At 42.1% G+C, this 22077-nt stretch overlaps 1 non-coding gene across 1 annotated transcript; it reads right to left on the bottom strand.

Annotated features, from left to right (window-relative positions):
• Window positions 1–6937: 6937 nt before the first annotated feature.
• Window positions 6938–7044, bottom strand: LOC112062426 (U6 spliceosomal RNA). Its single transcript, XR_002890721.1, has one exon. It is a non-coding gene; the product is annotated as a U6 spliceosomal RNA (small nuclear RNA).
• Between the last annotated feature and the right edge of the window lie 15033 nt (window positions 7045–22077).

Genomic DNA, 22077 nt, shown 5'->3' on the forward strand with positions numbered 1-22077 from the left:
CATAAGACTATCATCAGAATTTTCAGCAGAAATTTTGCAGGCCAGAAGGGACTGGGATGATATATTCAAACTGCTGAAAGAAAAGGAAAACTCCCAATCAAAAATACTCTACCTGGGCAAGTTTTCCTTCAGAATTGAAGGAAAGATAAGGAGTTTTCCAGGCAAACAAAAGCTGAAAGACTTCATCACCACCAGACAGGACTTACAAGAAATGTTAAAGGGAGTTCTTCAGGCTGAAATGAAAGGAAACTGATTAGTAACAGGAAAATATGGAAATATATGAAAATATAAAACTCACTGGTAAAAGTAAATATATAGTTAAATTCAGAATACTCTAATGTTGTAATGGTGATGGATAAATCACTTATAACTCTAGTATGAAGATTAAAAGACAAAAAGTATTAAAAGTAGCTACAGTAATTTGTTAATGGATACACAATATGAAAAGGTGTAAATTGTGACATCAAAAACATAAAATGTGGGGAGGGGTGTAAAAATGCAGAGTTTCACTTTTATTTGTCAGTTACACCCCAATAAAGCTGAAGGTAAAAAATAGATACTTTCATGCAAGGGAATATTATGCAGCCATTACAATGTTTCAAAAAATTTTTAATGGATAGGAGAATAAGTATGATACCTTATGCAAAAAATTCCTATTCAATAATTTTCAAAAAAAAAAAGAAAGAAAATAATTAGAATAGGCTCTTATACTTTCTATATTAAAAAAGTATCACTTTAAATCAAAAACAGTGTCTGAGAAAGAAGGGCCCTGGTTAAGGCTTTCTTATTTTTCTTTTTTTTTTTTAAGGCTTTCTTCTTAACCACTTTTAATTAGCATTCCAGCAAAGATGAGGTTAGGAAATTGTCACCTGAGGCTCTTTGGAAGTGACAAAGTGCCAGATGATCTGGGACCTGGCTTGAGGTGGTTCCCATGGTGGGTTGTGAGTTAGATTTGGGGAGGAGAATGAAGACAGTCATGGGGTGTATCTCTGTGTGAACCTGTGCCCTCTGAGGGTGAGGGGAATATTGGACAGCTTTATAAGGGCTGCTCCCTGCCCCTTAGAGGTGCCATCTGTCAGTCAGGCTGGGATGTATGCCTTCATATCTCACACAAAGGGACTGAATAGGCTGGTAGTTCCCCTGTAAGGGAGCATCTTGCTGAAGAGAGAGCAGGTAGATGAAGGAGCATTAGAGTGGGTGGAGAAGGGCCAGAAAACAGGAGGGTTGTTGGGAGTTATCTCTAAAGGGCAAGGTCCACCCAGGTAAGGATTTCTCCAAGTCAGAGTTAAGGCTGACTTGACCTGGTTAGAACTGGGGCTGCCCTCCACCTTGGATTTTGCACTGGCTTATCAGGCATTAACTTATTAAGATGAACCCACCCATCCTTGGAAAGAGGAAGTTTTTGCATTTTATACCACTTGGCTTTTAGCCCCACTTTTCCTCTGGTTTGAGCCAAATATGTGTGTAGTTTTTCCCTTAACAATAACAACTAGCTTTCTTTTTTTTCTGTGCAAAGCTTTGTGGCTCTCAAAATCAGCACAGTTTATTTTGAATTCCTAGCCACAACTTGAACTGGACTGGAAGGACATGGACTGGAATGAAATTTGAGGGATTGTGGTCTGGAAGGATGTATTAGTTTAGCTCAGAAGAGAAATAAAATTTTCTCTTGTGATTTGATGTGCTGTGCCCAGTTGAGTACTGACACCTGTGATTCCCTTCCATCAACTAGGGGGTTCCAAGGATCTCTCACCTGTGTTCTGGTACCTGTGACCCCTTCAGCCAGGTTTGCAGTCAGGTCTCTTTTGACTGTGACGAACAAAAGACAGGGGGAAGTAACTGGGTTTAAGTGGTTTGAGTCATCTGCGTCAGATGGCATTGTGAGTACACTTCACTGCCCTTCATTTTTAGACCTCAGAGTTCACTCTAATTTTGGAAGGTAGATGAAAATCTTGCCTGTGTCTGGGAGTATTATTTATTTGCATAGGACAGACGGGCCTCACCCGATTTCCTGAACTGCCCCCAGCTTGACTCACATTCCCCAGTAATGCTAAATTATTCCATCAAGTCTGAAACCCAGGGACAAATTGTGTGACCATAAACGAATAATATTGTTCTTTTTTTCAGAGTTTATCTTTGGACACAAAGTTCTAAATCTCTTCAATTTTTCCAGCACATTGATAAAAGATGCTCTAAATACATACAGCCTCTTCTTGGTAGCTCCCTAATATTGTTCCTTTAAAAGGAACTTTAGCCATGCTACTCCTAAAGCTAGATTCCCAGACTGTTTTGATTCTCCTCATTTTTTCAGGTAAATGAGTAACCCCACTGAGTAAGGGCTCTACATTAAGCTGCCTTGCCCTTTTAGTTTGACAAATACCTGGGCACCGGTGTAACCCACCTTGAATCAGTACCAGAGGATACCTGTTTCAGGGCTTCAGGTGTTTGGTTACAGCTGCATTTGTCCAATGAGTCAGCCAAACTAGCTTTATTTCAAAGACATTCCAGAGTGCTGATTTACTCAGTGGGTTTTATTTCCTGAGGATGTGATTCATTCATACCCAGCAGAGAAGGAAAGAACAATATTTGAAAGCCCACTTAAGGAGGGGTGGATAAAACTCTGTTCTCTCTGGAAAACTGTCTTTTACAGTATGATGTAGATGTTTCTGGCATTTCTCTCTGGGGCAAGAGTTGGAGATGAGGTTTCTGAGGCTGCAAATGGGGATGTGAGGACAGCTTGCAGGTCCACCCCAAGGCTCTGAGAAAGGAGGGATTTTCTGTTCAGTGAAGACCGGCAGTCAGGCCCTTTTTGGAGCTGGAGACAGATGTTCCCTGACCATGAGGATTCACAGCTAAAGCCACATTTTTGTGCCTTGCTCCAGTACTGGCCATGGGGGTTTGGTAAATCAGGGAAGGGGGCCTGCTCTGGTGATGAAACCAAGCAGGGCCCTACAGGGCCCTCCCAGGTACAAAAGCATCTCTGTGTCCTTTTACAGAACAATCTGATATATATCTCTGGGTTCTTCTACAGGAACTAAGTCCCCACCTGGGTGGAGGATGGTAACTTCAGGCTGAGCCCAAGCAGATAGACCCCAGAGTGGTCAGAATCAGAAGGCTGATGACTGAGATTCCTGAAACACTACATTGTTACCTCCCAACCAACCAATCAGAGGAGGGTTACACACCCTACAGCCCTCACCCCAAATTTTGCCTTTAAAAACTCTTCCCTGAAAACCATCGGGGAGTTGGAGGTGGGGTCTTTTGAACATGAGCCACCCATTCTTCTTGCTTGGCCCTGCAATAAACCTTTCTCTGCTCCAAACTCTGTGGTTTTGGTTCATTTGACCTCACTGTGCATTGGGCACATGAACTTGGGTTCATCAACAGTGACAGGAATCCAGTCTTCTCACTGTCTGCCTTCTTGTCACAGGCAAGTGCTCTGGGCTTCTTTACTAAGGAATCTTCCCTTGCTCCAGCTTTGCTTTTCCTTCTCAGGCGTAATATCTTTATTCTTTTTTAAAGAAAACATTCCAGGGACTTCCCTGGCAGTCCAGTGGTAAAGAATCTGCCTTCCAGTGCAGGGGATGTGGGTTCAATCCCTGGTTGGGGAACTAAGATCTCACATGCTGCAGGGCAACTAAGCCTGTGCACCTCTACTAGAGAGAGAAAACCCGCATGCCAGAACTAGAGAGAGCCCGCATGCCACAACTAGAGAGAAGCCTGTGCACTGCAACTAGAGAGAAGCCCATGCACTGCAACGAAGAGCCCGCATACTGCAACAACAATGAAAGAGCCTGCATGCTGCAAGGAAGATCCTGCATGCCACGACGAAGACCCAATGCAGCCAAAAAATAAAAATAAAAACAAATAGGTAAATAGAAAACATTCCAGCCTGTAGGTAACCTCTATGCCATATAGGCTTTTATTCCATCTGATCAGGAAATTCTATGACAGCCAGATGCCTTGTGCTGACTTGTCCATTTTCATGTATTCTGCACCTCAACCTGGAATCCAGCTTGATCTAGAGGTACACATGACTAGCTTCCGTTCATTCATTTGTTCATTCACTCCTTTACATATATTCCACCACTATTTATTAAGTGTCAGCTATGGGCCAAATGCTCACTCAGTTATTCATTTATGTGAATACGTTTTATTCACTGGAATTTTGGGAGAAACTAGGAATGACAGGGGCTGGTTCCCAGGAGAGAAGCAGGCAGGAGGACATGGCTGAACTGGATTTCCCCAAATCTCCATGTGTAGGATGCAGGTGGGTGGCTGGAGCTGGGGCTTCTGGAGACCAGGGCATGGGCGTGGGCTGGTTCTCTGAGAAAGACAAGAGGTGAGGGTGGGAGCCCTGTGATGCACTGTGACAAGGGCCCCCACCCCCAGGGACCCTCTGATCTTCAAGCCAACAACCATAATCATGATACGCTCAGTGTGTCTGAGTTCCTTTCTGGGAAAAATGATAGGTGTGGATTTTGCTTTTAGGGTGCCTCAGGGTAGAGCTGCCTGTGCAGAGGCAGGAGCAGAGACAAGAGTGTCTCAAAGGAATAGGGTTGGATGTCACAGCTCTCGTGGGGAGGGACAAGAGACTCATCCAAGATGGTGCGATTGGGAGGCCTGAGCCAGGTTCATCTGATTTTTCTGAGGGCAAAGAAATCCTTAAGTGACGCCTTCTGAGTTTCAACAAGTTTTGATTCAGTTATAGCCCTAGACCATGATGAAAATTCACACTAACTGAGCAGAAGGACACGTAAATAAACAATTATAATATTATATACTATATAGTATGAAAATACTCTTAACTCCCAGGGAGAAGCAGCTAACTGTCTGGGTGGTCTCTGAGAAGGGTTCATGGAGAAGGTGGCATCTGAGTTGGTGGAAAAATTGCCAAGACACCTAACAAGCAGTTGCCATTACAGAGCCTCTGTAATCCAGCCCTTCCATCCTTGGGTGACTTTGACCTGAGCACATTGCTTATTTTATCAATCTGCTCCCTATCACCCACTGGTGGACACTAGTTATAAATGGCATGGCTCCAAATGTCTGCTTGTTCATCTGCCAAACATGAGTAATGTTGACCTTGTTGGGAACTCGGTTTCAGTGTCTCAGAGAACATTATCTGTGGTGGATGTAGTCTGATAACAAATAACAAACATTCATTTAATCCATGAAGTAGTCAGTTTCCCTAAATACTCTTGATAACAGTAGGCAAGTGCATTTCAGTTCCAGGGTAGGACTTGCAAGACATTGCCCTACCTTTTGGGAAGTTCTTCTTTTAGGAAATACTACTAAATAATGATGATGCTGATGATAATAATGATAGAAGTAGCTGTTTATTTAGTACTTACACTGTGCTATCAACTTTATAAAACTCTCACGACATCCTAGGTTCCTCACTGTACAGAAATGGAAGCTCAGAGAAGGTAAATGGTTCCCCCAGACTCCTCCCCTCCACTCCAGGCCATGTTGAGCCTGGAATCCAGCAGCTTAGGATTGCTTGGAGGTGCTCATTTTTTCTTTCTGAATGTTATCAACCCAGTCCCCAGCTAGGCTGTAACCACTCTGAGAGCAAGGACAGAACCTTCTACTTCTTCACCTCCCAAAATACCTAGCATGGTCTCTTGAAAAGAGTCAATACATACTTATGGGTGGTTGAAGGATTGCTTTCTAAATGGGCAGTCTTGGGTTTGGTACAGTAAGGAGGAAACAGAGAATGATCCCACAAGGTAGAAATCTGCCTGCTAATGTGTCTGAGTCTATTCAATGTAATGTTTGCTGTGTTTTCCTCCACAGCAGCTGTGAACACATTTCTTGTTCGTGGCCACCACTTTGTATTTTTAAGCACTTCCCAAGATCCTCATGGTTGCTGGGGATCATTCCACACTTCTGCTTTTTAAAATTTTTAAATTTTATTTTTATTGAAGTATAGTTCATTTACAATGTTGTGTTAGTTTCACAACACAGTGTACAGCACAGTGATTCATATATATATATATATATATATATATATATATATATATATATATTCTTTTTCAGATTCTTTTCCCTTATAGGTTTTAGTTTTTTTAAGATTTTTATTTTTGGCTGCATTGAGTCTTCGTTGCTGCACACGGGCTTTCTCTAGTTGTGGCGAGTGGGGGCTACTCTTCGTTGTGGTGCGCGGGCTTCTCATTGCGGTGGCTTCTCTTGTTGTGGAGCACGGGCTCTAGGCTCATGGGCTTCAGTAGTTGCAGCACGTGGGCTCAGTAGTTGCAGCACACGGGCTCTAGAGCGCAGGCTCGGCAGTTGTGGTGCACGGGCTTAGTTGCTCCGCGGCATGTGGGATCTTCCTGGACCAGGGATCGAACCTTTGTCCCCTGCATTGGCAGGCGATTCTTTTTTTTTTTTTTTTTTTTGTGGTACACTGGCGTCTCACTGCTGTGGCCTCTCCTGTTGCAGAGCACAGGCTCCGGACACACAGGCTCAGCAGCCATGGCTCACGGGCCCAGCTGCTCCGCGGCATGTAGGATCTTCCTGGACCGGGGCACGAACCTGTGTCCCCTGCATCGGCAGGCGGATTCTCAACCACTGCGCCACCAGGGAAGTCCCAAGATTTTTTTTTTTGATGTGGACAAATTTTAAAGTCTTTTTAAAATTTGTTACAGTACTGCTTCTGTTTTATGTTTTGGTTTTTTGGCTGTGAGGCATCTGGGATCATAACTCCCTGACCAGGGATCGAATCTGTACCCCCTGCATTGGAAGGCGAAGTCTTAACCACTGGACTGCCAGGCAAGTCCCTCCCTTATAAGTTATTACAAAATATTGAGTATAGTTCCCTGTAGGTCCTTGTTGGTTATCTACTTTATATATAGTAGTGTGTATATGTTAATTCCAATGTCCTAATTTATCCCTCCTCCATCCCCACTTTCCCCTTTGGCAGCCATAAGTTTGTTTTAAAGATGTGGAATGCTTCAGGAATTTGTTTTCCATCCTTGGGCAGGGGCCATGCTAATCTTCTCTGTATTGTTCCAATTTTAGTATATGTGCTGCTAAAGCCAGCACCACACTTCTGCTTTCACTGTGTCCAGACCTTCCTGAGTCTGCACCTGGCATGTACACAGGTCTTTCGTTTTTGTTCTTCCCTTTCGTGTTCTTGGGTCTCCTCCCTCTTCTGTTTCTTAAAAATGTAGCTAAGGAAGAGGTGCAGTTAGTAAGCTCTTTGCTTGAGGCTTCCTGGTTTTCATGTGATTTTGAAAATTCTGTTCTTTGAAGGTAGTCGTAAAACATGGGTGATGAGAATATTTGGCATTCATTAGGCAGCTTTACATTTGTGAATAAAACTGGTAGGAGATCCCAGCTTACCCAAATAAAATGATCTCCTCTTAGCTTAGCACCATAATAAAGTTAAAAAACAATAAAAAAGAAACAGTTCGAAAGGAATAATTTAAAAGTTTAATCCTGAGGAAACTTTTCACATTTTTGTTTTGCCCCAGAGTAGTAGCTCTTAAAGATGGTCATCTTTAGTTTGGTTTAGAATCAGTTTTGAGAGTGTACACAATTTCCCAGAGTTGCTTATGTTTATTTAAGCCCTCATTCTGAGCAGTGGTTTGTGCTAAACTCTGGTCAAATGTTCCTGCAGCTTTGAAGACTCTGAGCTTGATCTGAGAATCTTTGCTTTAGTTTAAGGTGTCAAATTAGAGCTATTACAAAACAAGAGGACTGGTGGTGATAAAAATTGATAAGCAACTCTGAGTTTTATTACTGTTTTTACATTTATTTATTAGTCAATTTTAGGCTAATCTTATCATTATTAATGTAGAAAAATGTAAGATGTAAAAGCTGACATTTCCCCAAGAAATTCCTGTGTGAATTGTATAGCCTGATTAAAAATATTACATGTTGGCACCAAAATTATGGGCTTCTACTATTACCACCCACAGTATTTGGGGGAAACAGTGAGGGATAAAGAGAAGCTATGTAGAATCCCGGAGTTGTTTTGTATGATCCCGTGGTCCAGCTGGAGCAGCAGTTCTGTGGAAACATAAAGTCACAGTATTTGTAGGAGGAAAGAAAATATGATGGAAGCATGATCGGAATAGTTAGTGAGGTGGAGAGTCAAGGATGTGGGATGTGTGAGTGGTTAATTACTTGTCCCACTTGATTGGGCTTCCGGAAAACTTGAGAAATGCCAAGTTGTTTTTCCAGTCTGAGAGCTGACTTGTGTTTGGATCTGGACAAGTCACTGTACATTCATAAAGCATATTTAAAAGATGATTGAGAAAAGTTCTTGGTAGCCACCAGCTCCCGCATTCCACTTCATCTTTTACAAAACCCAGGGACTTTGACAATCTCCTAAACAGAATCGGAGAGTAAAATACCCATGATCTCTATTTTAGAACACTCCAAAATTGGGTCTTAGAACATTATATGTTAAATGGGTTAAATAGAATAGTGGATAAAAAAAAATTTGGTGTAACTTTTCTAGATGGGTGACTTTACATTAAGATATAGGCACGTGTTTATGCAATATTTTTTCCATTCATTCAATACCATCTAGATTTTTATTGAGCCCCATCCCTGAGTTCACCTGCAGCTGCAGCAGACAGCGCCTGTGCACACTGGCAGCCTCCCACCTTAAATGTTCATGTCTCTTTGCTTCAAGAGAAGCAAAGCAAGGAAGACCTGCAACCAAAAGGGTTTGTACAGTGCATGTACAAGGCTGCTGGAAGTGTGGAAATGGATGCCCCAAGGTCAGCTCTTAACAGTGAGGGATGAGGGTCAGTGGACTGTGGCACCAGAGATACTCTCAAGGATCTAGTGATGGAGACAGAGAAAGGGCTAAGCAAAATGTATCACCAGCTGAATGTGCCTTCATACTGTGAATGGTAACAAAATAACAGCTCTAGAGGGATTCAGAGAAAGGAGAGATGGTTTCAGCATAGGATGAACAGGACCATGGAGGGAGCAGGATAGGGTTAGGATGTGAAGAATGAGTCAGAATTAAGTTATTTTCCTACAGGGTTGGGTGGATGACATTGAATCTGTGGTCTGAGCCTGACAAATAGACCCTTTGACTGGAAGGGAAAGGAAAGGGGAGGGAACCAACATTTATTGAGTATGCTATGGGCCACAGCCTTAGGGGGTTTTGGAATTAGAATTAGTGATTAGGAATGTAGATTTTACCCACACTGTCACATTTACCCCTTGTATAACCATATGAGGCAAGGTATCTGTTGTAGTCAACTTGGGCCGCTATAACAAAGTACCATAGAGTGGGTGGCTTATGAACAGCAGGTATTTATTTCTCACAGTTCTAGAGGCTGTAAGTCAGAGATCGGGGGTCAGCAAGGTTGGGTTCTGGTGAGGTTCTCTTCTGGGTTGCAGGCTGCTGACTTCTTGTATCCAGTCATGGCAAAAAGAGAGCTAGCTCTCTGGCCTCTTCTTATAAGGGCACTAATCCTATTCATGAGGGATCTGCCTTCACGACCTACTTATCTCCTAAAGGTCCCACCTCCAAATGCCATCAACATCAGGAGTAGGGTTTCAACATATTTGTTTTGGGAGGACACAAACATTCAGTCCATTGCAGTATCATGATCTGTAATTTATGGAACAGAAATTTGAGGTGCAGAGAGTTTCATTGGTTGGCTCAAGGTATTTACAGTTGGTAAATAGCAAATATAGGATCCAGATCTCTAGAGGCCGGTCTTGGAAAGTGGATGCAAATGCAGCTGGTTGAAAAGTGAAAGATTAAAGTGTCCCATTGGACTACAGTACCCAAAATGATGTTCATTATTTACCCCCCACTCCCAAGTTCTGGCTTATTATATGGCCAAATCAAACTTGGTAGACAATTTTAATCATGGCTACTCAACAGATGAAGGCCTAAGACCTGGGAGTTAATACTACCAGCTCCAGGACACTGCATTATTTTTTAGACGGAGAGACAGTTAATTCCCATCTCCATAGACACTACAAAACACATTAAGGCTTTGATTTATATTTAGTTTCAACTAGAATAAATGGCTTGCATCTGGTCAACTAATGTAGATGTTTAAAAATATTCTTTATCTAATACTCTAGTTTGTCAGTGGACTTGATTAGGGTTGTTTATTTAGCTGAGCATTGCCCCCAGATCTGGTCTCCACCTAGAATGATTACTGTTACATATTTGGAGGGCAATTAGTAGTCATTCTCTCACTGGGGATATAGTTGGCTTTGTTAAAAGTGATGTAAATTGTTAAATAGGTATGAAATGGCACGAAAGGCTAAGCTTTTCTCTTTTAATTCAGAAACTGCCAAGAAAAGAAACAAATGAAGAGGGAAGGCAATAAGTATTAAGAAAGGATGAAAGCCAGAAGACTTCTCTCTACTGCAGTTTTGGAATTTTGTGCTTCTTTAGGTTTTTCAAATTATTTCCATTTGCTTTTAAGTGGGTTTAATCTGGATAATATCGTGTCTAGAGATATTTCAATTCAAGGGGTTTCTACCTAATTAAAAATGAAAGAAACAACTTGAAAGCATGATGGAATATAATTCTAACACTCTTTCTCCAACCCCATGGGCAAAAGTGAGGTGAAGGTAAAGAGAGAAGTAGAAGAAAAAGTGAAAGGAGTGAGATGAAAGGTTTGCTTTAGCATCTTGGAAACACTAATGAGAATTAAAAGAATCATAGCTAACACTGATTACACACTTATATGTGTATACACACTTACACTTCTCTAAATACTTTACTTATGAAGAAATTGGGCAACAAGATAAGTGATTTTCACTAAAGTGGGTCTGGGATGAAAGCCAGGCAGGTTCAGAGTGTGTGCTCCAAGCTTCTATATTCTTTTGCTTCAATGATAGTAACATGAATGCTTAATAACTCTTCTTATGTGCTCTCTGTGGAAGTGATCATCTCCATTTTACAGACAAGGACATTGAGTTTTGGAAAAATTAACTCATCAATTAGCTCAAAATCAGACAACATAAATGATGGAGCATGGCTCTTAGTGCAAGTCTACTTTCAAAATTTGTGCTTTATGAGCTATGTTGCTTAAAGAGCATGGTCAAGCAGGTTATCAAGTAGCTTTTCAGAAAGAGGTTTCACCTTTCTGTCCTCAGAGTTGGCCTTAGCATCCTGTGCCATGGCCAGGAGACCTGGTTAACAGAACACCTGTGGTTCTGGGGCTGCTCCTGGGCACTTGTGTTTAGGTGGGCAGGCCAGTCTTAAGGCCAGGAGGGCTTCCAGGAGGACTTCTCTTGCTACTGTAAGTTTAAATGCTGGTCCAAGTTTTATGATTTAATTAGCTGCATCTATTGGACTTAGGTTCCAAATAACTTCTTTTTTTTTTTTAATGAAGTGGAACTCCACAATTTTTGCGTAAGTCTGTTTACTGCCATTACATTATTTTATTTATTTAATTTTTGGCTGCATTGGGTCTTTGTTGCTGCACGTGGGCTTTCTCTGGTTGCGGCAAGCAGGGGCTACTCTTTGTTTTGGTGCGCGGGCTTCTCATTGCGGTGGCTTCTCTTGTGGAGCATGGGCTCTAGGCGCGCGGGCTTCAGTAGTTGTGGCACGCGGGCTCAGTAGTTGTGGCTCATGGGCTCTAGAGTGCAGGCTCAGTAGCTGTGGCGCACGGGCTTAGTTGCTCCGCAGCATGTGGGATCTTCCCAGACCAGGGATCAAACCCGTGTCCCCTGCACTAGCAGGTGGATTCTTAACCACTGTGCCACCAGGGAAGTCCTCCAAATAAGTTCTGACTCATATATTCCTATCTCAACTACAAGTATTAATTAGGTATCTAATTTATGCTGTGTCTGCCAGTCGTGGTGGATAATGATGACATAAAGAAGGATGTAGTAAGGTTTGCCCTCAAGAAATTTAAGGCCTTTCTTTGTTAGATTAGCAAAGGTATTATCTCCTAATGCTTCCATATTGTTAAACAAAATCATATCATTGGACACTTACTGTGTTTTTGGTTGTTTTGACTGGGTGCTTTTATTACCCAGGCTTTGGTGACACATTCACTGGTAAGTCTATGACTAAACCAGGCGTTGGTTGCCTAGGTTCTGTGCCTTGAAACTGCCACCTTGATAGATTGACATGAGTTCCCCAGCTGCCTTTTCCCCAGCAAAGCTGCAGCAAAGGTGGTAAATCCATGACTGAGCACATTTCAAAGGTTTTACTAAGCACAGTCCTCCCTAGATATGATTTTGTATCTGATTAAAACCAATATCCCCGGGTGGGATAGGGAGGGTGGGAGGGAGGGAGACACAAGAGGGAAGAGATATGGGAACATATGTATATGTATAACTGATTCACTTTGTTGTAAAGCAGAAACTAACACACCATTGTAAAACAGTTATACTCCAATAAAGATGTTAAAAACAAACAAACAAACCAAAAACCCCCCCCAAAAAACCAATATCCCCAAAACGCTTCCTGGATTCCAGTGAAATTATGCCCCATTTCTGTTGAAGTAAACCCAACAGCTATTGTCAACATAGGGGATCATTTAGGCATTTAAAGATAAAATGCAATCCCTCTGTCAAAAAAAAAATGCCAAGTCAAGAACAGGGATCTTTCTTTTCATAGAAAGTCTTCATCTGTGTTACCTTGAGGGCAACATAAAATATGATTATAGATTTAAAACTTTGCTTCAGGTCTGTTAGAGGCAGAAAACATGAAGGAGGCAGAAACAAAGAGGAATGGGTTCTGTTGTTTTGAGATGAGAAGTAGAGGTCAGCTCATGCTGGGGGCTTCAGAATGTTAGTGCAGGTTACCTATTGCTCTTTGACTTGTTTTTTGTTCATTTCTTCTTTCACTCATTTCTTAAATCATTTATCAAACATTTATTATTTGCCTTGAGTTGTAGAGATAAGTAAGAAACTATCTGTTCTCAGGAAGCTCAAAGTCCTGGAAGAGATAGCCACGTAGACCAATAGTACAGTACGTGTGATGTGTGTGTAGTGGAGCTATGCTCAGGGCAACAGAGTCTGGAAGATGGATGACCAGCCACCTGGCTGGGGTAAGGTGTGGGTTCAGGGAAGGAAATGCTGAGCTGAGCAGAAGAGAGGAGAAAGGCACTTCATTCAAAAGGAATAGTTTAACAATAACCCACAACCTTCGGACCATTAACATATGCACACTACTGTATGTAAAATAGATAATCAACAAGGACCTACTGTATAGCACACGGAACTCTACTCAATACTCTGTTATAGGGACTTTCCTGGTAGTCCAGTGGTAAAGAATCTGCCTTCCAATTTAGGGGATGCAGGTTCGATCCCTGGTCGGGGAACTAAGATCTCACATGCTGCAGGGCAACTAAGCTCCGCATGCCACAAACTACAGAGCCCATGTGCTCTGGAGCCTGTGCGCCACAACTAGAGAGAGAAAACCCGCATGCCACAACTAGAGAGAAGCCCACGTGCTGCAACAAAGACCTGAAGCAGCCAAGGCAAACAAATGAAAAACTGTTATAACCTATATGGGATAAGAATCTGAAAAGGAATAGATATATGTATATATATGTATAACTGAATCACTTTGCTGTACACCTGAAACTAACATGACATTGTAAACCAACTATACTCCAATATAAAATAAAAATTAAAAAAGGAATAGTATATGTAAATACAAATTACCCTCTCTTCTCCCTAAAAGCAAGTAGTTGCTTAAGTCTTGCTTATAACTTTTCATCTGAAAGGCAGGGTAGCTAGAGCAACCTATCCTGGTGCATGTACTTCTTGAGGCTGCAACAGCGAGAACAGTAAGAAACATTCCGTACCTCCAGATGTAACAAAACCTGGGCTGAGCATGGGCGAGGAGGTGCACACATTTTTTCCATGCCACCTTTTTTCCAGGTACTATGTCCCTGCCCTAAAGAGGCATTAATTACCTATTTGTTGAATTTGATTGACCTGATAATTTTTTTTCCTCATGAAGATAAGAGAGTAAGAAAGCAAATAGAGAACAATACATATCTTCTTTTTGCCATGAGTGAATCTATGGTAATCAAACCTCACCTGTGGTGTTTTTCTTACAGAAACGTAACTATTGTTATTAAGATGTTATTATGGGGTCGACGTTCCATTTCAGTATGTTTTGTATCCACGGAGCAAAGGGAAATGACAATTCCACTGCAAACCAAAGGAAAAAAAACACCCCACCCCCTAATGGTGTGCACCAGTATTTGTATTCAGTAGTGGCTCGACTGAGTCTCCAGTGGTAAGATCTCTTAATCTATATCACTGTTACTGTCTCCTAGGAGGGGGAAGGACCCATCAGCCTTTGCAGATGAAGACATACCTTCTTTAAACAAGTGTTTACTGAGTACCTGCTTCACGCTAGGCTGGAGATGCTGCCTGTGTTCCGCGCGGTCGCTTGTTTACAAAGACATTTGCAAAATACCTCCCATACTCTCACTCACTCCCCCTTGCGGTGTGACTCTGCCTCTCCTGTCCATTGGTGGAACCTGTTTCTCTTCCCCCTTGAATCTGGCTGGCTTTGAGGCTTTCTTGAGGGATAGAAGACAGGGGAATGATGGGCAACTTTCAAATTCAAGGCTATGCCTCTAGAGGCCCTGCCCAGGAGCTTGTGCTCTCACCGTCTAGGAATGCTGCTGTCAAATGAAGACGCTCTGAGCGGCCTTCTGGGGACACACAGACCACCTGGCCGACAATACCAACTTTCAGATATTAGACTCATGCTGTCTTAGACCAGTCCAGCCCAGGTGAGCTCTCAGACGACTGTAGCTGTGTGAGTGACTCGGGCCAAGGCCGGCAGATGAACCTTCAGGCTGAATCTAGGCCAAAGTAGACTCACAGAATTGTGAGCAAATAAAGTGGTTGTTGTCTTTAGACACTAACTTTTAGGGTTTGATGCACTAGTGATTTTTTTTCTGTGCAAACGTCAAAGTCTTATTCTGGAATCAAACCAGAGTCTGTGATCTTGCCTTCTCAGTGCTTTGCCACTACCCACGGGCTGAAGAGATGGCAGCTGCTCATTTATTCTCACTCTCATGTTTATTATTTGCATTTGGACTGAAAGGAGCTCTGTTCTCCAGGATGGAACTGCTCTGAGGCTCTTCAAGGGCAGGAATAGGAGTCCATCACACACAGCCAAGTTGAACTGTGTCCTAAATAGAGGCATACAGACCGAGAGCTGAGGGACCAGGAATTATTCAGCGTCGCTCCCTCATTTTGCATTCATACCAGAGAGGAGATAACTTGCGTGGGTTCTCACAGCTCATTAATGGCACATTCAGGACAGGGAAGATATGTCCTGACTACTGATCTAAAATGCTTTGAACATCCGAGTTGAACATACAAATTTGAACATTTAAACTTGAATGGCTTTTTGAGCAAGGGGAGAAGCTAATCACTTCAAGGTATGATTTTGGGGTCACAGGACTTCAGAGACAAAAATGCCTCTGGAACCCAGGTGCTAATAACCGGGGAGAAAATGGGCCTAACTTCAGCTGTCCCCTGACTCCAAATGGCAAACCCTATTTCTAATCATAAGGACAAAATAAGCTTAACAATCTCATCTTGAAAATATGAATATAATGGGTTGTATCTACTTAGCTATACAAAAAAAGTAAGATTTTCTTCTGTCTTTGCAATCTCCACCAAAGATATTCCCTGTGATCAGCATCACACTCTTGTTTAATGATTATTCAATAATATATTTTTTTCTTTCTCTTCTATCTTTGGGGAGAAGTTTTCTGGGTTGGGAGAAGCTTTTGTTTAAAATATTTCTCAACAGCTTATAACTTTCTTTCTTCCTTCCTCCTTCCCTTTCCTTCCTTCCTTTTTCTTTCTTTCTTTCTTTCTTTCTTTCTTTCTTTCTTTCTTTCTTTCTTTCTTTCTTTCTTTCTTTCTTTCTCTTTCTTTCTTTCTCTTTTTCTTTCTTTCTTTCTTTCTTTCTTTTCTCCTTCCTTCCTTCCTTTCTTTCTTCCTTCCTTCCTTTCTTTCTTTCTCTCTCTCTCTCTCTCTCTCTCTTCCTTTTTCTCTCTCTCTCTCTCTCTTTGTTTTTGTTTCTGTTTTTAACCCTGGCTTTGTGTAGGCTACTCATTTCCATTTTGTGGGGGGTGTACCCTTCAGTAGGCTTATCCAGTGAAGGTCTCTGGAAAGTTACCTCCTTGTCTTTGTGTGCTTTTATTTCCTCTAAATTCTTATAGTTAAGCCAGATATAAAACTCTAGACTGACAATTATTTTCCTTCATCATTTTAAAGATATTCAGCCATTGTCTCTGGCATATATGGTTGCTGATGAAAAGTATTCTGTCTTATTGTTCATCCTTTTCAGGTAACCTATCTTTTCTCTCCAGGAGCTTCCAAGATTTTCTGTTTATTGTGGATGGTTTGGCAGTAGATAAACCTTTGTTTTTATTTATTTTGTTCAGTTTTGCGCATTTTCATCTGACATCTCATAACTTTCTTCAAATCTGGAAAATTCTCCACTGTTACCTCAAAAGTTCCTCCTTCCAAATCTTCTTAGTCTTTTATTCTAGAGCATCTGTTAAACATAGGTTAGAACTTTTCATTCTAGCTGCCGTATTCCTAACTTCTGTTTCATATTTTTCACCTCTTTTTCTGTCTATACTGTTTTCTGGATACCTCAGATCTATATTCCAATTCATGAATTATTTCTTCATCCAAGTCTAATCTATTATTTAGCCAGTTTAATGAATCTTTCTATTTTGACTACTGTATCTTTCACATTTAGAAATTTCTAGTTGTTTCATTTTCAAGTCAACCTGTTCTTGTTTATTCTGTACCTTTTAAAAAGTTGTATTTACATTTCCTTTTATCTCTTTGTACAATTAAAATACTCAGCTGAAAATCTATTTAACAATACTCATTATTAAGCATAAATTCTTCCATTTTGGGGTCTTTGGACTTTCCCTTTTTGCTTTGTATTTCCTCATGTGTTTTATAATTTAGGTCTACAAGTTCATCTTCAGGAAGAGTTATCTTAGGAGGGAATTCTATCCATGCCCTGGGTTAGAGAGTTCTCTTGATGACAAGGTTCACCATTGCCCTTGCGCAAGTCCTACTCAGTCCACTGCTTGCGAACCAACTTTGACACTAGGTTCTCAGCTCCAGATTTCCATATTGCACTGGTAATGGAAAGGTGGCTGGTTCTGTACTGGTACAGGCTCAACATTCAAACCTCTCTGTATGTGGGAGTGGCTTTTGAAATCTCTGTCTCTGAGCGCCTGAGAAAGTCAGTTCACTTCTTCCTGAAACCCTGGGCATGTTGAAAGAGATTTTCAGGTAATGTTTATGAGCTTTTCAGCACATTTTTGGACAGTCAGTGCTAAGCAGAATGCTCATTCCTACTCCTTGATGTATGTGGGGACTGAGGCTTAAATTCCTTTCTCACAAAGGTATGAACTTGCCAGCCCTTAAGATATATATCAGGTCCAGTTTCTTCCAAGGACTATGTGGTTTTAAAAACTGCATATATTCATGGTGATGTGTCACCTCTTCATTTCTGGCATATGAAGATGTCCATTTCTTTTGGGCTCAGCTGTATCTTTAACATGAAACAACTATATATATATTATAATATTATATATATTTTTATTTCCTTTGTATTTTGAATGAGGCTGCAGATTCCTGCATCTAATCAACTGACATCTTGAAGGAAGTGCCACAGGACCATTATTTATATTGTTTACATTCCCTGAAATGCCCTTCTTGTCCCTTCCATATCCCCATTCCCCATCCCCTAGCGACTTCCTCTTCCCCTTGTGATTTCAGTTCAAACATTACTGACTCCAGGCTCATGAGATCAGGGACGTGAAATAACCTGTTCTAGTTTGTTACAGTTCTACCCGCCCCACTTATAATTCCTAGGAAAAGAAATATTCCAAAAGTCAAAGGCTAAGGTAAAGAAAACTGAATGTCAGCAAGTCCACATTTAAAATTTTAGTTTTTAAGTCTTTGACAACTGTGAAAGATGTTGTGACATTATATGTTTTTGTATGTGTGTTGTGACATGTCAGTGTTAATGACATTGTATTATTAACATATATATATATATATATATATATTTTTTTTTTTTTTTGCGTTACACGGGCCTCTCACTGCTGTGGCCTCTCCTGTTGCAGAGCACAGGCTCCAGACGCGCAGGCTCAGTGGCCATGGCTCATGGGCCCAGCAGCTCTGCGGCACGTGGTACCCTCCCAGACCCGGGCACGAACCCATGTCCCCTGCATCGGCAGGCAGACTCTCAACCACTGGGCCACCAGGGAAGCCTATTAACATATTTTTATAAGTAGGTTTAATTGTAGTGCTTGAGAGAATTACATGTGATTCAAATCTAACAGTCTCCAGCTCCCCCAAACCTGAAATTGCACACTGGCTAACCTATTACTGGTTGAAGCTAAATGCCCTCTAGGAAATGTAAGAGCGAGGCAAGGGGGATTAGTCCAGACCTAGCTCACAGAAGAAAAACATGGACAAGTCTAAGAATATCCTCAGGTGGCTCCACCAGCCTTTGAAAAAATTAAGCCCCAGAATCAACGGGCCTGGATGAACCCCTGGTAGAATTCATGAGTTGCATTTAGATTCAGAGCTGCACCAAAGCAGCTCTTAAGTTGAGGAACATGTTTTCAATTAAGTCATGAAAAGTTCTTTTAGCTTTGCAGCAGGAAAAGATGCTACAGGGCTTCCTGGGGTACACTTGAATAACTTAATTAAGTTGTTAAATACCATTGCTCCAATTAAGCAATTAAAGCTGAGGTAATTTTGTGGGGTGCTTCCTGGGGAATGCTGTTCCCACGTCCTCCACTAAGGTCTCCTTCTACCTTCTCTGACTGCAATTTCTTTCAATAAGTGTACGGGGAGCAGCTCCGGGGATCAGGGCATCTACTCAGTGCTATGGAGGGAGGGGGGCAGATCAGAGCTCAGTGCCAGTCGTCCAAGGCTCGTAAGGTGGTCTGGAGACAACAGGCCTGAGGAAAACAGCAAGACACCCCATCTTCAGAGGACAAGCCCAGCGAGACAACACGAGTGAAGCAGTGAGGCTGCTGAATGGTGCTTGAGTGTGCACAGAGAGTTAGGGATTTTGTCTCCTTTGAGCATCGTGAAGTCCTTCCCTCTTGCAGTGAGCAACCATTTTTGTTTCTAGGTTAATATGATCTCGGGTGGCCTTGGCCTGAAGCAGGGTTTCGGTTGCCGGCCAGAGACTGAAGTCAGGCCGCAGCAGTGAGAGTGCCGAACCCTAGCCACTAGACCACCTGGCACCAGTGGCCAGTGACAAGGACCTGGCCTGTCAGCTGTGTAGAAATGAATTTCCACATAGAGATGGAAAGTAGTGAAACAAATAAAGCATTTATTAGGAGGAAAAAGAGTACGTGTGGATAGACACACGGGTGGGCTCAGAAAGAGTTGCGCCCTCGTGGTAGTCTGAATCACTTTTATGGGGCATTTCTTCTGGGTTTCCTCTGGCCGGTCATCTTGCTTTGTCTGGTTCTGAGTCCGTATTTGGTTTATCTCAGGGTCCTCCCCTGTGTGTGTGCGCCTCTCTTAGCCAAGATGGATTCTAGCGAAGAGGCCTATGGGTAGTTGGCATCAGTTACTATGAGGTGACACCCCGTCCCTTTTGACCTCCGGGGAGTCTTTCTGCACATGTGTAGTTGAGAAGGTCTCCTTGACTTCGAGAATGAGGAATATGTGGTCTTTTATCTCTTATCTGGGCAGGGCTCAGCTTCTCCTCTCTCCTGCTATTTTAGAGCATCTGTCCAAGGGGACGAACTCCGGCTGTTCAACCTGGGCCCATCTATCTCCTGCCTCCGTGTAGCATCAATTTATTGCCTAACAGGATAAGTTTTTCATTCCTTTTTTTTAAAATTTTTTTTGTTTGTTTGTTTTTTGGCTGCTTTGGTTCTTCGTTGCTGTGCGCGGCTTTCTCTAGTTGTGGCGAGCAGGGACTACTCTTCGTTGCGGTGCACGGGCTTCTCGTTTCGGTGGCTTCTCTTGTTGCAGAGCACAGGCTTTAGGCACACCGGCTTCAGTAGTTGTGGCTTGCAGGCTTTAGAGCACAGGCTCAGTAGTTGTGGCGCACGGGCTTAGTTGCTCCGCGGCTTGTGGGATCTTCCAGGACTAGGGCTTGAACCCGTGTCCCCTGCATTGGCAGGCGGATTCTTAACGACTGCGCCACCAGGGAAGCCCTTCATCCCTTTAATGCTCTACTGACAGATTAAATGAGATAAGGTGTGGAAGTGCACGACCTAATGCCTGGCACAGAATAAATCTTTAATGCATATTTGTTCCTGCCTATGAAGCCTCCTTTCTCCTCATTCTTTCCAAAATGAGGTCACTACACCTGGGTAGCCAGTAGTGAAGCGTTCCCTGGCTAGGTGAGTTGAATTGATAATTTTACTACTGCTGATTGATAGTCTTTGTATAAACACCTTATGACAGGAAACTGTTAGGATGCTCTGGAGCCAAACGGCTGAGTTCTGATCCTCCCTCCCTCCTATGACCTTGGGGAACTGATGTACACATCACGACCCCCAGGAAATGTAACACTGATACACTTCTGTTATTTAACGTGAACTGTGTATCTATACTTGTTTCTCCAATTTTCCCAATAATGGTTTCTTTATGGCTTTTTTTTTTGGTCATATCAGTATTTGACAAAATATTTTGCATTGTATTTCTTTTAATCTAGCCTGTAGTTAATCCAGTTGATGTAATTTCCTTTAATACAAAACAATTTCTCTGCTTATTACTTTTTTTTCTTTCCTGACATTGACATTTTTGAAGAGCCCTGACCAGAGGTTTTGCAGAATATCCCTCAATTTGGTTGTGCGTGAACGTGACTATTTGATTTTTTAACAGCTCTGAATTCTGAGACATTCTTCCTTTATTGAACTAAAATTTTGTTGTTATTTCTACCCATTGATGCTAGTTTTTTTTTTTTTTTTTTTTTTTTTTTTGTGGTATGCGGGCCCCCCTCTTTTGTAGCCTCTCCCGTTTAAAGTAATCTGCATGGTGCTTATTTGTGAAGAATAATGAATGAATATTAATGAGCTTTCAGTCAAAAAATCCAGGGGTTGGATAATGGACTTTTGGTGTCTGTAACTCAGGGACATGGTGCTCCCCCAAGGGAAAGGTCTCTATATAGGTGTCCAGTCAAACAAGCCATGATGTTAGCAGGTACCAATTGCATTCATAACGGCGGGCCGGCGGGGGAATGCAACCTTAAGCAAAAAAGATTGTAGCATTTGATATCTGTTGTGCTTTTCTTCTAGTTGAGAAACACCCTGGTTTTACTTGGAAAAGGGAAGGAGTGTGTGTGCAGTAGATGTGAGGTGAACAAACTTTGGACTTCTAGCAACTAGTAATAGTGCCAGGAAGTTTTTACAAAATGGTTTCAGCCTTTTTTTTTTTTTTTTTTTTTCTTAAAGAGAAAACCATACTCCTCATGTTTGGTCTTATTAGAATCAAATATTATGCATTCAAATGTACATTTCTAGTGCACATTATTGGCAAACAAGTAGCTTAGTGAGTCATACTAATAGGGATGTGTCTGAAGTTCTGAGAGTCTGAATAAATGTTCTTGATAACAAGCACATACTCTGTGCATTGGGCATGGTTTCCTGCATCAGAGCCCGTTTCATCTGAGTGGATGCTTTGGGAAGGGGTTCCCCACCCTCTTCTCTGTTTTCCCCTAGACAGCTGGGAGTGAATCAAGTTAGCACACAGTTCCTGAGTGCTCAGAGCAAAGCCCTCAGAAAATTTAATCTAAAAGTTGCAAGTAAGGCTTAACCACGAGGGTGAAATGAAAGGCAAATGAAAGCAAAAGCTCTCAACACCTGCTTATTAGAAAAGGTGTCACAGAGCAGAATGTGGATGATTCCCAGGTGAATTGTAAAGACTGTGGTTGTTTAGCAGGGGTAGAGGAGGGAGGAGTGATGTGGAAGTCTGCCTTTAACTCTGAGAAAGTTCCTTTAATCTCTTTCCACATCTATTATAACAGGAGCATTGGGGCTTCCCTGGTGGCGCAGTGGTTGAGAGTCCGCCTGCCGATGCAGGGGATGCGAGTTCGTGCGCCGGTCCGGGAGGATCCCACATGCCGCGGAGCGG

This window comes from Physeter macrocephalus, chromosome 10, assembly GCF_002837175.3.
Source record: "Physeter macrocephalus isolate SW-GA chromosome 10, ASM283717v5, whole genome shotgun sequence".
Classification (NCBI taxonomy): domain Eukaryota; kingdom Metazoa; phylum Chordata; class Mammalia; order Artiodactyla; family Physeteridae; genus Physeter; species Physeter macrocephalus.